At 43.6% G+C, this 12,305-nt stretch overlaps 1 long non-coding RNA gene across 1 annotated transcript in view; it reads left to right on the top strand.

Annotated features, from left to right (window-relative positions):
• LOC126933164 (uncharacterized) overlaps nucleotides 1-11,874 on the top strand; it is a 38,745-nt gene extending 26,871 nt beyond the window's left edge. The window contains exons 2-4 of the long non-coding RNA XR_007718435.1: nucleotides 9,985-10,125; nucleotides 10,272-10,430; nucleotides 10,731-11,874. This is a non-coding gene — a long non-coding RNA (uncharacterized LOC126933164). The remainder of the gene's footprint in view (nucleotides 1-9,984; nucleotides 10,126-10,271; nucleotides 10,431-10,730) is intronic.
• The last annotated feature ends 431 nt before the right edge of the window (nucleotides 11,875-12,305 follow it).

Here is a 12,305-nt window from a genome sequence, read left to right as displayed (position 1 = left end):
AAGGTCCCAGCCAACACAACATGAGGTATGTTTGTAGCTGAATTTGGAATCAGCTACCCAAACAGGGGTATTGAGAAATGAATTTGCACAGGTTCAGAGTTTAAGCTATGTGTATCTTCTAACATCTGATGAAGAGTAGAGCCGCTTATTTCCCTATAAGCAACAGAGAGTTAGTGGAGGTTTGTGAGTATATAATTGAGAAAACTTACTTTTGTTTTTGTTTGTTTGTTTGTTTGTTTTTGTTTTTCTGAGACAGAGTCTCTCTGTCACCCAGGCTGGAGTACAGTAGTACAATCTTAGCTCACTGCAACCTCTGCCTCCTGGGTTCAAGCGATTCTCCTGCCTCAACCTCCTGAGTAGTTGTGACTACAGTCATGTGCCACCAGAAAGCTTACTTTTGTGACAATGTAGAGGCTATTTGGGAAAGACAGGGAGAAGAGGCAGAGGACAAGCTAGGGGGCTATTGTGGTAATCCAGTTTTTGAGGATCTTGACCTTGTAGATTGTTTGACTTCTGTTACATTTTTTGGCTTTGCCGTTTGCGGTGAATGACTTTCTTAATGTCCATTAACAGAAACGCCTGAAGTTTTAGGCACTCTACGTCAGTTAGTTTAAATCATTCTTTAGAATCCAGCAGGTCTCCACGGTCTGAATAATACCAAGCATCTGGGTACCAACTAGGATGTGAACAAAGCAAGAGGTACCGCGTGCTTTTCTCCAGTGGCTCATCCAGAAGCCTCATCATTTCCAGACTAGCACCTCCACTTCAAAGGCTTGCTCCTCTTAGGGATATAGGATCCCTCTCTGCTGTGGAGAGAGGAATGGAGAATATATGAAAAGCATAGAGGACTGAGAGGCAGGGCCAGATTCCAGGCTCTGTGCCATCTCTTCTCTTTGACTTTGGACACACAACCTGACCTCTTTGGTCAGTTTTACCATTTCCCAAACATAGATAATATAATTTTTGCTCATCTAAATCTGGGCAGGATTACATAGTGCATATAATCAAGGGTATCCGTTTTCAGACTGGGTCCGAAAAGCTCCAGAGTTTCTTTGGAGATGCTTCAGGGACTCCCCATGGGTAAGAAGTGTCTGAGCAGATCCCTTTTAATCCATTGTATTGATACATATTGGGCTTCTGCTGCAAATACACAATGAGTGAATGAATGCCTGAAGATTTAAACCACTGGTGATGTGTAAAGAGATTGAACCGAGAGCCAGAACATAAAAGAGAGTCCTAGATCTGTCCTAGCAAGCTGTGAGATTTCTAGCAAGCCATTCATCCTCACCTTGAGCCCCTGCTTCTTCATCTGTCACACGCTTGGCTTTGAATAGATGATCTGTGTCCCTTCTAGTGATGAGATGATATTTCTTCATTACATGAGAATTATAGGAATACAGATAAAATGTATTGTGAATGATTTAACTAATACTTAAAAAGCAAGGCCCAGTATCACATCAGCTATGCAGACCGCGACCAGGTACAGGGAATCAGGCCTCCAAGCCATCTCCACAGGCATGAACCCAAGTTCTTGCTCAGACCTTACTAATTCTTTTTTTTTTTTAACGGTTTTTTCTTTCTTTTTTTTTTTTATTATACTTTAAGTTCTAGGGCACATGTGGATAACGTGCAGGTTTGTTACATATGTATACTTGTGCCATGTTGGCGTGCTGCACCCATCAACTCATCATTTACATCAGGTATAACTCCCAATGCAATCCCTCCCTCCTCCCCCCTCCCCATGATAGGCCCCGGTGTATGATGTTCCCCTTCCCGAGTCCAAGTGATCTCATTGTTTAGTTCCCACCTATGAGTGAGAACATGCATGTTGAATTGTACACAAACTAAGAATTAGTAAGGTCTTCTATCGCAAGAACAGAAGACCTTACTAATTCTTAGTTTGTGTACAATTCCAACATGCTCAGCTAATTGATGTTATAGCCTGCAGCAGAAAACCCTGTAGCAGGAAAGAAACAGGTAGGGCAGGTACTTACGCAGCTGCACAAGTGATAGTCTGACACCAAGCTAGTAGAAATGCAAAAGGTGAAAAGTATTAAGAAGCTGGCATAAGAATTTAAAAGCACTTGAAGAAAGGGATCATTGACTATAGGAGCAAATATTTTTATACAATCTAGTTATATCCATCTTCCTCTCTGGCAGGAGTTCAGCTAATGTGAAATCCAGAGGAATCCAAGACAGTTAAAAAATTGGCTCCCAAGTTAGAATAGATGACTTAGCCAAGAAACAAAGCAGGGATACACCAAATATTTGTTTCAAAAAGCCAAGCTGTCAAATCTGAGGTCCAAGAGAAAAATGGACTTAAGAAAAGCACAAAGTAAAAAGCACACGTGGAGCCCAGGGACCCAGTGTCGAGAAGATTGTTTAAGTGGTTCAATGAGATGCATTCATTCATGTTCCGGTGACGAGCCTGGGCCATTATGATAAAAATAGATGATGCTGTGTAGCATCTACTGAAGGAAGGAAGCCGGGAGTGCCTATTCTTTCTATCTGGGAAGGTTTCTAACAAAAAGAGTGAATCTGCGGAGGGAAGAGGGTGTCAGCCTTTGGTTCTTAAAAGGTTAACACTTAGTTATCTGGAAAGTCTTCTTGAAATGCCCCCAAATGTGCGGGCTTCCCCTGGGCACTCTCCTCCCACTAGTGGTATACCAGATTCTGGCTCCAGGGGTCTCTGGCGTGTGTTCCATGCCTGGAATGGCCAGGCATCTGAGCGAGGCTGCAATGTTGTCAGGAGTTCTGTCTGTCTCTATTTGGTGCTGTCTTGGGAAGATACACAAAGAAGGCAGTACTGAAACCCCAGCCGCCTCACGCCAGACAGTGCCTGTCCTTGCTTTTCTTCCCCATCATTCTGCTGCAGAGGCCAAAAGTTGGCAGCAAAGCTTATGGATTTGATTATGAGCGGGGTTGCAGGATGGTGAGAGTGGGCAGGAGCCTGGGCCTGAAATCCTTTGCGAAGATCCAAGAAAACATAGGTTTGGATTCCTGTTACCTGTGGTAACGCTTTCCTTCAACAAGTGCTTGTAAAAGCGGAGAGGCATCCTCAGCATGCGTCCAGGAGAAAGTCTGGACACCACTTCACAGACACAGCGCTGGGAGGAAGCAATGGGAAGACTCTTCAGGGAAAAAAAAAATCAGCTGATGTTGCCACGTTAGCACTCAAGGAACCGGTAAATATCAAAAGGTGAGAAACTCTCAGTCCGAGGTCTGCTTGGAGGTGTGGCCTCATGGTGAGGATTCACCCGATGTCCTTCCAGACTCTTGGGAACTGCAGAATGGCTGCCCAGGGTCGGGGAGGGAACCAAGGACTGTGCTAAGCCCTTCAGCTGCATTTGTTCCCTAAGTCCTGACAATAGCTTGTGAACCAGAAGTATCTGAGACAGGTCTCAATCACTTTAGAAAGTTTATTTTGCCAAGGTTAAGAAGGCACCTGTGACACAGCCTCAGGAAGTCCTGACAACAGGTGCCAAAGGTGATTGGGGTACAGCTTGATTGTATACATTTTAGAGATACATGAGACATCAATCAATATGTGTAAGATGCACATTGGTTTGGTCTGGAAAGGCAAGACAACTTGAAGTGGAGGGTTTCCAGGTCATAGGTAGATAAGAGGCAAATGGTTGCATTCTTTCAAATCTTTGGTCAGTCTTTCACTGAACACCTAATTTATATGGGAGAAGGGATTAGAGGAATAGTTACTTATTCCTTAGTCTGGCTCAGTGAATTTGCATTTTTACATAAACAATAGGGCATAGGAAACAATCACATATGCATTTGTCTCAGGTGAGCAGAGAGATGACTTTGAGTTCTGTCCTTTGTCCTGCACCTGTGAAGATAAGCCAGCAATTGACACTGCCAGGGTGAAATCTAACAGAACTGTTTTAGGGTAAAGCTCTTGAGCCCCACAAAGAATTTCCTTCTGGACAATTTGTGAGACAGGTATGCAGCTTTTTTTTTTTTTAATCTTCGTAGCTATCTTATTTGGGAATAAAATGGGAGGCAGGTTTGCCTGATGCAGTTCTCAGCTTGACCTTTCCCTTTGGCTTAGTGATTTTAGAATCCCAAGATTTATTTTCCCTTCACAAACTCTATGACAAAAGATTTGACTAGGCCCATTTCATTGACAATCACACTAAGGTTCAGGATAGTTAGGTGGCTTTCCTGAGGTGACTTTCCTAGTGTGACAAATGAGGGTTTCAGATCAGGTGTGCCCAGCATCACCAAATCCCCTGCTTTCTTTTTTCTTTTTTTCTTTCTGTTTTTTTTTTTTTTTTTGGTCTACAGGCTTCTTGAGAGGACATAGGGTAGGCATTGCTGGAGGATCTCTCCCCAAGATTGAGGTTGGAGAACAGAACCCATAGGTCCTGCACCAGCAGCAGCACACAGAACTTGTTAAGAATGCAAATTCTTGGGCCCCACCCCAGACCTACTGAATCAGAAACTCTAGGGATGGGTCCAGCAAATTGTGTCTTAACACCCCTTCCAGGTGACTCTGACTGCAGCCAAGCTTTCAGAACAGAACCACTGCTCTAAGGCCTTGCTATTCAAAGTGCAGGCACAGGACCAGCAGCAAGCCATCTCCAGGGAGCTTGTGAGAAACGCAACATCCCAGGTCCTATCCTGGCCCCCAACTCTGAATCTTCATGTTCATAGGATTCCCAGAAATTCAAGGGACTATGAAAGTTAGAGATGTACACAGCTCTGTTGGTTGAAGGTATTGCTGAATCCATATTGTTGTCTGTGAGCCAAGCTATAAGCAGGTTCTTCCCAAGTTCAAGGAATGGACTCATATCATCCAGATGAAGCGTAGAGGTGAGAGTGAGTGAGCAGGACTGGGCTAGACTGTGAATGTCTAGGTCAGGCCCTGGACTTTGCTGCTTTCCCTTGCCACTGTGCTAGAACCCATGCTAGGCCTGTTTGAATACACAGCATCCTCTGAAGACTCACCTTCTGTGAAATGCTTCCTTCAGGTCAGGGATGTAAAAGCTTCTTCCTTACCAAACTCTGATGAACACATAGGAGCTGCTGGGTGGTCTGCACTGGAAAGGATTCTTGGTCTGTGCCTGGGCTCAGTGGGATGAGTGCCAGGATCATCTAGCAATGTCTGCCACAGGCATGGGATGGGACAGTGGTGGCCTGAGTGATGAACTGATGTACAAGGGACAAGGGGGTAGGGGACACAGAGGTTGAGCAGATCCGGATACCTGAGAAGTTTGGCAAACACTTATTACAAACATACTTTTCTCTTTGCAGGGATTATAGGCAAATTTTCCTGTTACCTTTGTCAAATGTTAATTACTGTTTTTACAAAAGATAAAAATGATTATGATTTTTTAAAAATGCAAACAATACAAAAGGTATATAACCCTTTCCATCCCAATAGAAAACCACTCTTAACCATTTCTGGAATATTCTCCCAGATATATTTTTAGGTATACCTTCCCCCTCTACACAGATATACTTAGGTGATCTGCCTGCCTCAGTCTCCCGAAGTGTTGGGATTACAGGTGTGAGTCACCGTGCCCGGCCACCGACAATGTTCTTTATAGCAATAAAACAAAAAAACAAACAAAAAAATTTAGTTTGAAATCAACTGCTGCATTAGTTTTCATGGTTCTTTAGCTTCCTCCTTTTCAGAAGAGTCCTTTAGTTTTTCCTCAACTGAGGGTTAAAGGCCAGTTATTTCTTGGAATGTCCCTCAATTTGAGATTCTCTGTTTCCTTCTGATTAGATTCAGGTGATGCATCTTCAGCAGGAATATCACAGAAGTGACACTGGGATCTCAGTGCATCCCAGTACATGGTTTTTACTTGTTCTGTCACTGCTGATGTTCACTTTGATCACTTGATGCAGGTGGTGGCTGTTCAGCTTCTTCACTGTGAAGTGACTCCTTTTCTCCTTAGGCCTAATTAGTATTTTGTCAGGAGGAATTTTGAAAATATACCCCGTTTCTCATCAGACTTTCAATGTATTTATTTATTGATTTTTTAATATGTTTATCTTATTCAGTTGGTCATATTCCATTACAATCATTATTTATTTGCTATTCAAATTGGGCAAAGGGAGCCCTTACAAGCTGGTGTCTGTGTCCTTTCCATCAGGTTGCCTCAGTTTTTGAGCACTTTGCTTTCCGCCATGGTGAGATGTTCCTGAATCATCTTGCATATTCCTTCTCTCAGTCTTGGATCCAACTGCTTCTCCAACAGGCCCTGGTTACTTTTAATGGAGAACGATACACACACACACACACACACACACACACAGAGACACACTTGCATTGATGTTCATCACTATATCTATCTACACATATTGAAAATAACCCATTGACAATGGGACTGAAGTGGCTACATTGTCTAGGGTAAATACCTGGGGTTTGTTGTTTCTTGCCAGGAGCATTTAGGACACAGACGCACACAAGTTTAGGAGCAGAGGTTTAATAGGTAAGAGAAAGAGAAAGAGAGAGAAAGGAAAACAGCTCTCTCTTCAGTGAGAGAGAGGGTACTTCCAAGAGGAAAAGACCTGTGACTGGCAGCAGATGCCCCAGATTTTATAGTCCAGCTCGAGGAGGTGATTTCTGATTTACATAGGGATCACAGATTGGTTCTATTAGGTGTGACATCTACATAGCCTGGGGAAGGCTGGTCAGCCTGCGCTTATCTTATTATGCAAATGAACCTTCCCCTTGGTCAGCACCATCTTGTCTGCTCCTTACTGTACATGTGGCTGACAAAGAGGAGGGAAGATGGAGCCACCATCTTGAACATGATGGGCACAACTGCCAGCATCTGTGTCTGCAGTTCAATTTTACAGGCTGCTCTTTGTTAGAAAGGAAAATAATTTGGGGCTGCTTTTTGTTAAAAGGGAAACCTTGCCAAAGACTTCCATACCCTCACTATCTGCCTAAGTAATTTCTTAACTCCTGTATCAGAATCTTCCCTTTCCAACCCACCATCACAAGGGTCAAGTTGATTTTCTTCCTTTTCTTATGTTTCACTCTGTTTTCTGACAACAAGAAGCTAGAATCCTATTGCTCTAACTCTATTTACCTATTTATAATAAGTCAATATGTAATATTTACTCCTCCTGTGTACAACTGATCTCCTACCTTGATGGCCACCCCTTCCACCAAAGATTCCCACCAAATCCATTCAGTCTCTGGAGCCCTGGGGTGGCCAACAACATGGGCTGCCCCCTTCCTTCCCCTCTCTCTCCTTATAAAATCCCAGGTGGTGCCCTCCTCACCCCTCTTGGGTTCAATTCCCTATGCAGGGCCACGTTTCCCAACCTGGATGCCCTTCCTTCCTGCTAGGCTCTGACCCGAGCTCCCCTGCCCCTGCACCCCCCAACGTGAACACCTACCTCCTTCTGCCCAACCAAAAGGCTTGAGCATTGAAATGCTCAGGAAGGGAAGGAACAGAAGAGGAAGAAAAGACTAGCTTGCATTTGAATATTCTAATAAGCCCCTTTGAATGAAATGATCTTCATTGTTTCCACTGTGGAACTTGATAACCCACTGTCATGGAGAGCATTCTGATTCAAAGGACCCTGGAACATTTGCTTGAAAAAGAAGAGTGGAGTGTTAAGGGGTTCTAGACTTGGGAAAGAGCATAGGTGAGGGGGATTTCTGAGACTGAGTGGGGACCACTCTTGGAACTCTTATTTTGTGTACATTTGGAGCCTCTGATAATCAGACATCAAGATAGGATAGACAGGCAAGAAATATATTAGGGGAAATGGCCATGTAAGGAAATGGGGAGGCAGAAGCTAGAAGAGCCCTCAGACTGTGATGCAGATCTAACCCAGAGGGAAGGAGAGAGGAGCAGAAGGCAGGGCAATGGGAGCATTTCACACTGCAGAGCGGTTCTAAGGAAAGTTTGGCAAGGACTTCAGTGAGTCCGAAGCCACAGTCGCTCATTCCCTGTCTTCCAGGAATGGACCTTCCGCAGTACTCCCACCCTGCCCAGCCATTGGCTGGGGGAAGCTGTAGGAAGACAGGACTCAAAACGATGGTGGATTTCAGGGCACAGCAGCTGGGCCATGGGTTAATTATGTTTCCTAAAGTCAAGGATCTGAGAGGAGCCTTCTCCTGGATGCCCCATGAGCAGAAGGGTAAGAATAGTTACCTATCCTTCTGGAAGGTAGGACTGAATTATAACCTGTTCCTAAACAGAAAATCAATGAGCAGAAAGCTATAACCTGCCTCTTGAGCAGAGACGCAGAGAGAAAAGGGAGAAAAGATGAGCAAAGAAGAAAGGTAAACTCTTGTGCCAGGTATCTGATGAAACTGGGTTTATGATTTTGAACTAAGTGGAGATGCCCCACCCATGTATCCCTTTTACTGTGAATGAAACCACCTCTGCAAAATTATGACAGTAAGAGAAATCTGACATGGCTGACTCCATCTTGCTTCTAGCCTCACAGGTTGGCTGTCTTTGCTTATTCCTGGGTGTGGGCCAAGTTAACTTTGGAAGAAATTTAGTTTATAGTTTAAATGGTAATAGCCCTTCTCAAAAACTAAACTGTTCTTGTAAAACTAACAAAAGGCCACCAAGTTAGGAGGGTGAGAGGGGCTTGAATTCTGAATAATTACCAGTCATTATTCTGGAGGTCTTAAGATTTGCAACATCCCCAATTTCTATCCCAGATAACATCACTATTGTAGAACCTAAGAGTGGCCTTTTGAGATGTCTTTTCACTTTTTCACATTTCTGACAACCGGATGGCTCCACATGGACCTATCAACCAGTCTTGTGGCCTCCACTCAGGAACTGACTCAGCAGAAGAGGACATCTTCGATTCCCTATGATTTCATCTCTGACTCAACCAATCAGCATGCCCCCATGCTAGTCCACCAAACTATCTTTGAAAAACCCCAAACCTCTGAGCCTTTGAAAAGCAGCCACTTGCAAAGCTGGGCTAACTTCCTAAAGGCCCACTGCACCCATCACTGCCACTCCTGATCCTTGGATCTTTGATCCCTTGATTTCATTCACACTTTAAATTTTCATAATTGCCTTGGACTGTGATTCTTGGATGATGACATATTCTCATTTCTTTCTTTGGTTTAGTGACTTTGGTACCTCCACACTGGTGGGTTTTCAACTTGGCATGTTCTCTTGGGTTCAGTGGCACCCACAGCTAGAATTGGAGATCATTTTCTCTTCTGCCTTTACCCAGCAGAGCCTATCCAGGCCATTGACCTCCAGTCCCCAGTGTTATTGGCAAGTCAGAGACAGTGGGAACAGCGTGCTGACCAGAGCGCTTGAGTCCCAGAGAACCCTGGAAGAGAGTAGAGGAATCCACAGTCCTGTACCTCTGGGGTTAAATTGGACTATACTCTTCATCTTTGAATGTTGTTCATGACCTTCCAACTTTGCCTCATGTTATAAAATAATTTCAATCCTATATTTGTACAGCAATTGTGCATCATTTGGGGGGTTTGCAGCAATGCTAAGTACATGGTGGCATTTCATAGGTGAGAAAATGAAAACTCAGGGAGAGTTAAGTGATACGCCTAAGGTCACATAGCTGGACCCGGCAGAAGCCCGGCCGGGTTAGTGCTTAGTGAAATATTCTTTCCACAGCATTGCTGTCTTGTCTATTATGCACCCCCCAACCATGAATTCCCTTTCAGCTCTCCTCAGAGGCTGTTACATTAATTCTGATTCCCTCCCCCAGTTTTTGCAACCTTATGAAATAACTTGCTCTACTGAATCATCGCTTTACCTACAAGATATAATTTTATTCTACTGCCTCTGATTTCATTATCTCTGTTTTGTCACTCGATCTCACTTTTTCTAGGGGTTCCAAAGGATTTACAATGAATGATAAGAATGGAATTATAAGCACCAAAAAATAGAGAATAATTAAATGTCAGTCACGGCCATGATAGAGTGAATGGAATTCTGTATCTCACTATTTGGGGCGCTGGCTGTGTGATACTCATTAACTGTTTTTTTTTTTCTTAAGACTATGAGTTTGGCTGGGAATTCAGCTGCACGTGATGGATCATGCTTACCTTGCCTTCCCCCACCTGCATGCCTCCCCTTGAAGAAGATAAGCATCTTTGGGAGCGAGAATTTTTAAATGAGATTGTTTATGCATCAAGGAGTAAGTATTAATAGCTAAAGTGCATTCATATGGTGATTGTTTTCTGGTGATGAGAATGGGAAATGTTATTTCTCTATTAAATTATGGAAGCCACTGGATTATGCATTACATGCTGATGTGCCAGCTCTGTTTCTCTCTACTCACAGTGATGCTTTGAGTCTCATTTTCAAACTAGACACCTCTGTAAATTGACCTGAATGTTCTGTGTGTACACGGGCATTGACGCAGAGGGAAAACAGCGGTTGCTCAGCAAGCACGTTTCTTCTACTCTGGGATCTGCAGTACAGGCAGTACTCTCTGCCAAGGTACGTTCTGGAGTCCTGTGCTTTGCCCAAGGTCCCCACCCTATCAGGGACATAAGTGCATCCAGGAAGGGGAGGGTCTGCAAAGTGAGTCACAGGGGCAACAGTGGAAGAAACCAGGGGTGTTTAGTACAAAGAGGCAAAAACTAGGGTACGTGTGAAAGTTGTCTTCAAATACTTGAATAAAGAAGTTCTGTACAGGAGGTTGACACTTGCTCTGTGCTACCCTGGAACACAAAACTAGAATCAAAAGAGAGATGATTTCTGGTTCCACAAAATAATACAATTTTCCTTTTTTTGCAGCATCTAACTATTCGTAAAGTCCTTTCAAAAACATTGTCACCAGAAAGTAATCTCCATGACGAGAGGAGGTTTGCCTGATTTTTGTTTTTCTTTTAGTATTCACTGTTCCTGTGATAGTGCTTGGCACATAGGAACTGCTCAATTCATATTGGCTGAATAAATGAATGAATGAGTTGGTTTCTATGAGGGTTGATGTAATAAGCCCATTTTGTGGATGACAAAAATTGAGAAGTTTAGATATGTAAAGTGGTTTCCTAAGCTCACCTATGCTCCTGAACTATCCTGAACCCAGGCCCCCTAATAAGAGTCTACTGGCTTACTCAAAGGCTTAATGAGCTTAGCTTTCTATCATAAATTGGGCCATCTCCAGTGGTAGTTGGCGAGCTCCTTATCAGATTTCGAACAGGCTTATTTGCACCTCTGCTGCTGTTATGACCCTGCATCAGCTGGACAGTCAAGTTTTGAGGGGCTGGATGAATCACAGATTGGCTGGCTTTCTTACTGCTGAGGCGATTAAAAACAGCTTTTCACATTTCATTTTCTCCGTGTCTCCTCTCACCTCCCCTCCCTTTCTGTGTATCTTCCATTCTTCCCAGATCTCTGAAATGCCTCTGTCACACAGTTCCTCTCTCTCTCTCCTTGTCCCTCCAGTTGGGAGAAAAGCTGTTGTATTACCCTGTTCACACATTGCTATATATAAATACCTGAGACTAGGTAACTTATAAAGAAAAGAGGTTTAATTGGCTCATGGTTCTGCAAGCTGTACAGGAAGCATGGCTGGGGAGGCCTCAGGAAACTTACACTCATGGCAGAAGGCAAAGCAGAGGAAGGCACATCTTCGCATGGCCAGAGCAGAAGGAAGAGAGAGAAGGGGGAAGTGTTACACACTTTTAAACAACCAGATCTCATGAGAACTCACTCACTATCATGAGAACAGCAAGGAGGAAATCTGCCCTCATCATCCAATCACTTCCCACCAGGTCCCACCTCCAACACTGGGGATTACAATTTGACATGAGATTTGGGTGGGGACACAGACCTAAACCATATCAGCTATGTTGACTAATCACTAAAACTTTAGCAAGCAGTAGTTTAACTCACGACTTTCTCAGAGTTATTTGCTTATTTAAAGCACTGTAGAGAGAGCCCCAAAGGAAAAATATGTAATAGTTGAGTTCCAGGCACCATGAACCTTGGAGGATGAACTCATGTTGGAGGTGGAAGAGTGATATAAGAACCCTTCCAAATGGCCCTGAAATCACAGCAATCAGACAACCCCACACCTCATTTTTAAAAAGCCCACTCCCATGAGGGCCTTCTTCCCTCTTGCCCACCTGGTTACATCATCCTACCCCATAGCTTGATCCCCAATGTACCCATCTAGACCTCCAGCTTTCTTACAAAGCTTAAAAAAACTTCCCTTGGTGGAGTGGTGATGAGTATGTTTTAGTGTAGAAAGAAACCAGAAATAGAAATTACAAACACAGATATTTAAAAAAATGATTAAAGGTGTGGGGACTTTTTTAGGTGTGAGAGAAAACAAATCCATGGTACTCCCATTCCCATTAGCATCTC

This window comes from Macaca thibetana, chromosome 12 (genome assembly GCF_024542745.1).
Source record: "Macaca thibetana thibetana isolate TM-01 chromosome 12, ASM2454274v1, whole genome shotgun sequence".
Lineage (NCBI taxonomy): Eukaryota > Metazoa > Chordata > Mammalia > Primates > Cercopithecidae > Macaca > Macaca thibetana.
The sequence above is the reverse complement of the archived record's forward strand: the minus strand, read 5'-3'. Positions and strand labels throughout refer to the sequence as shown.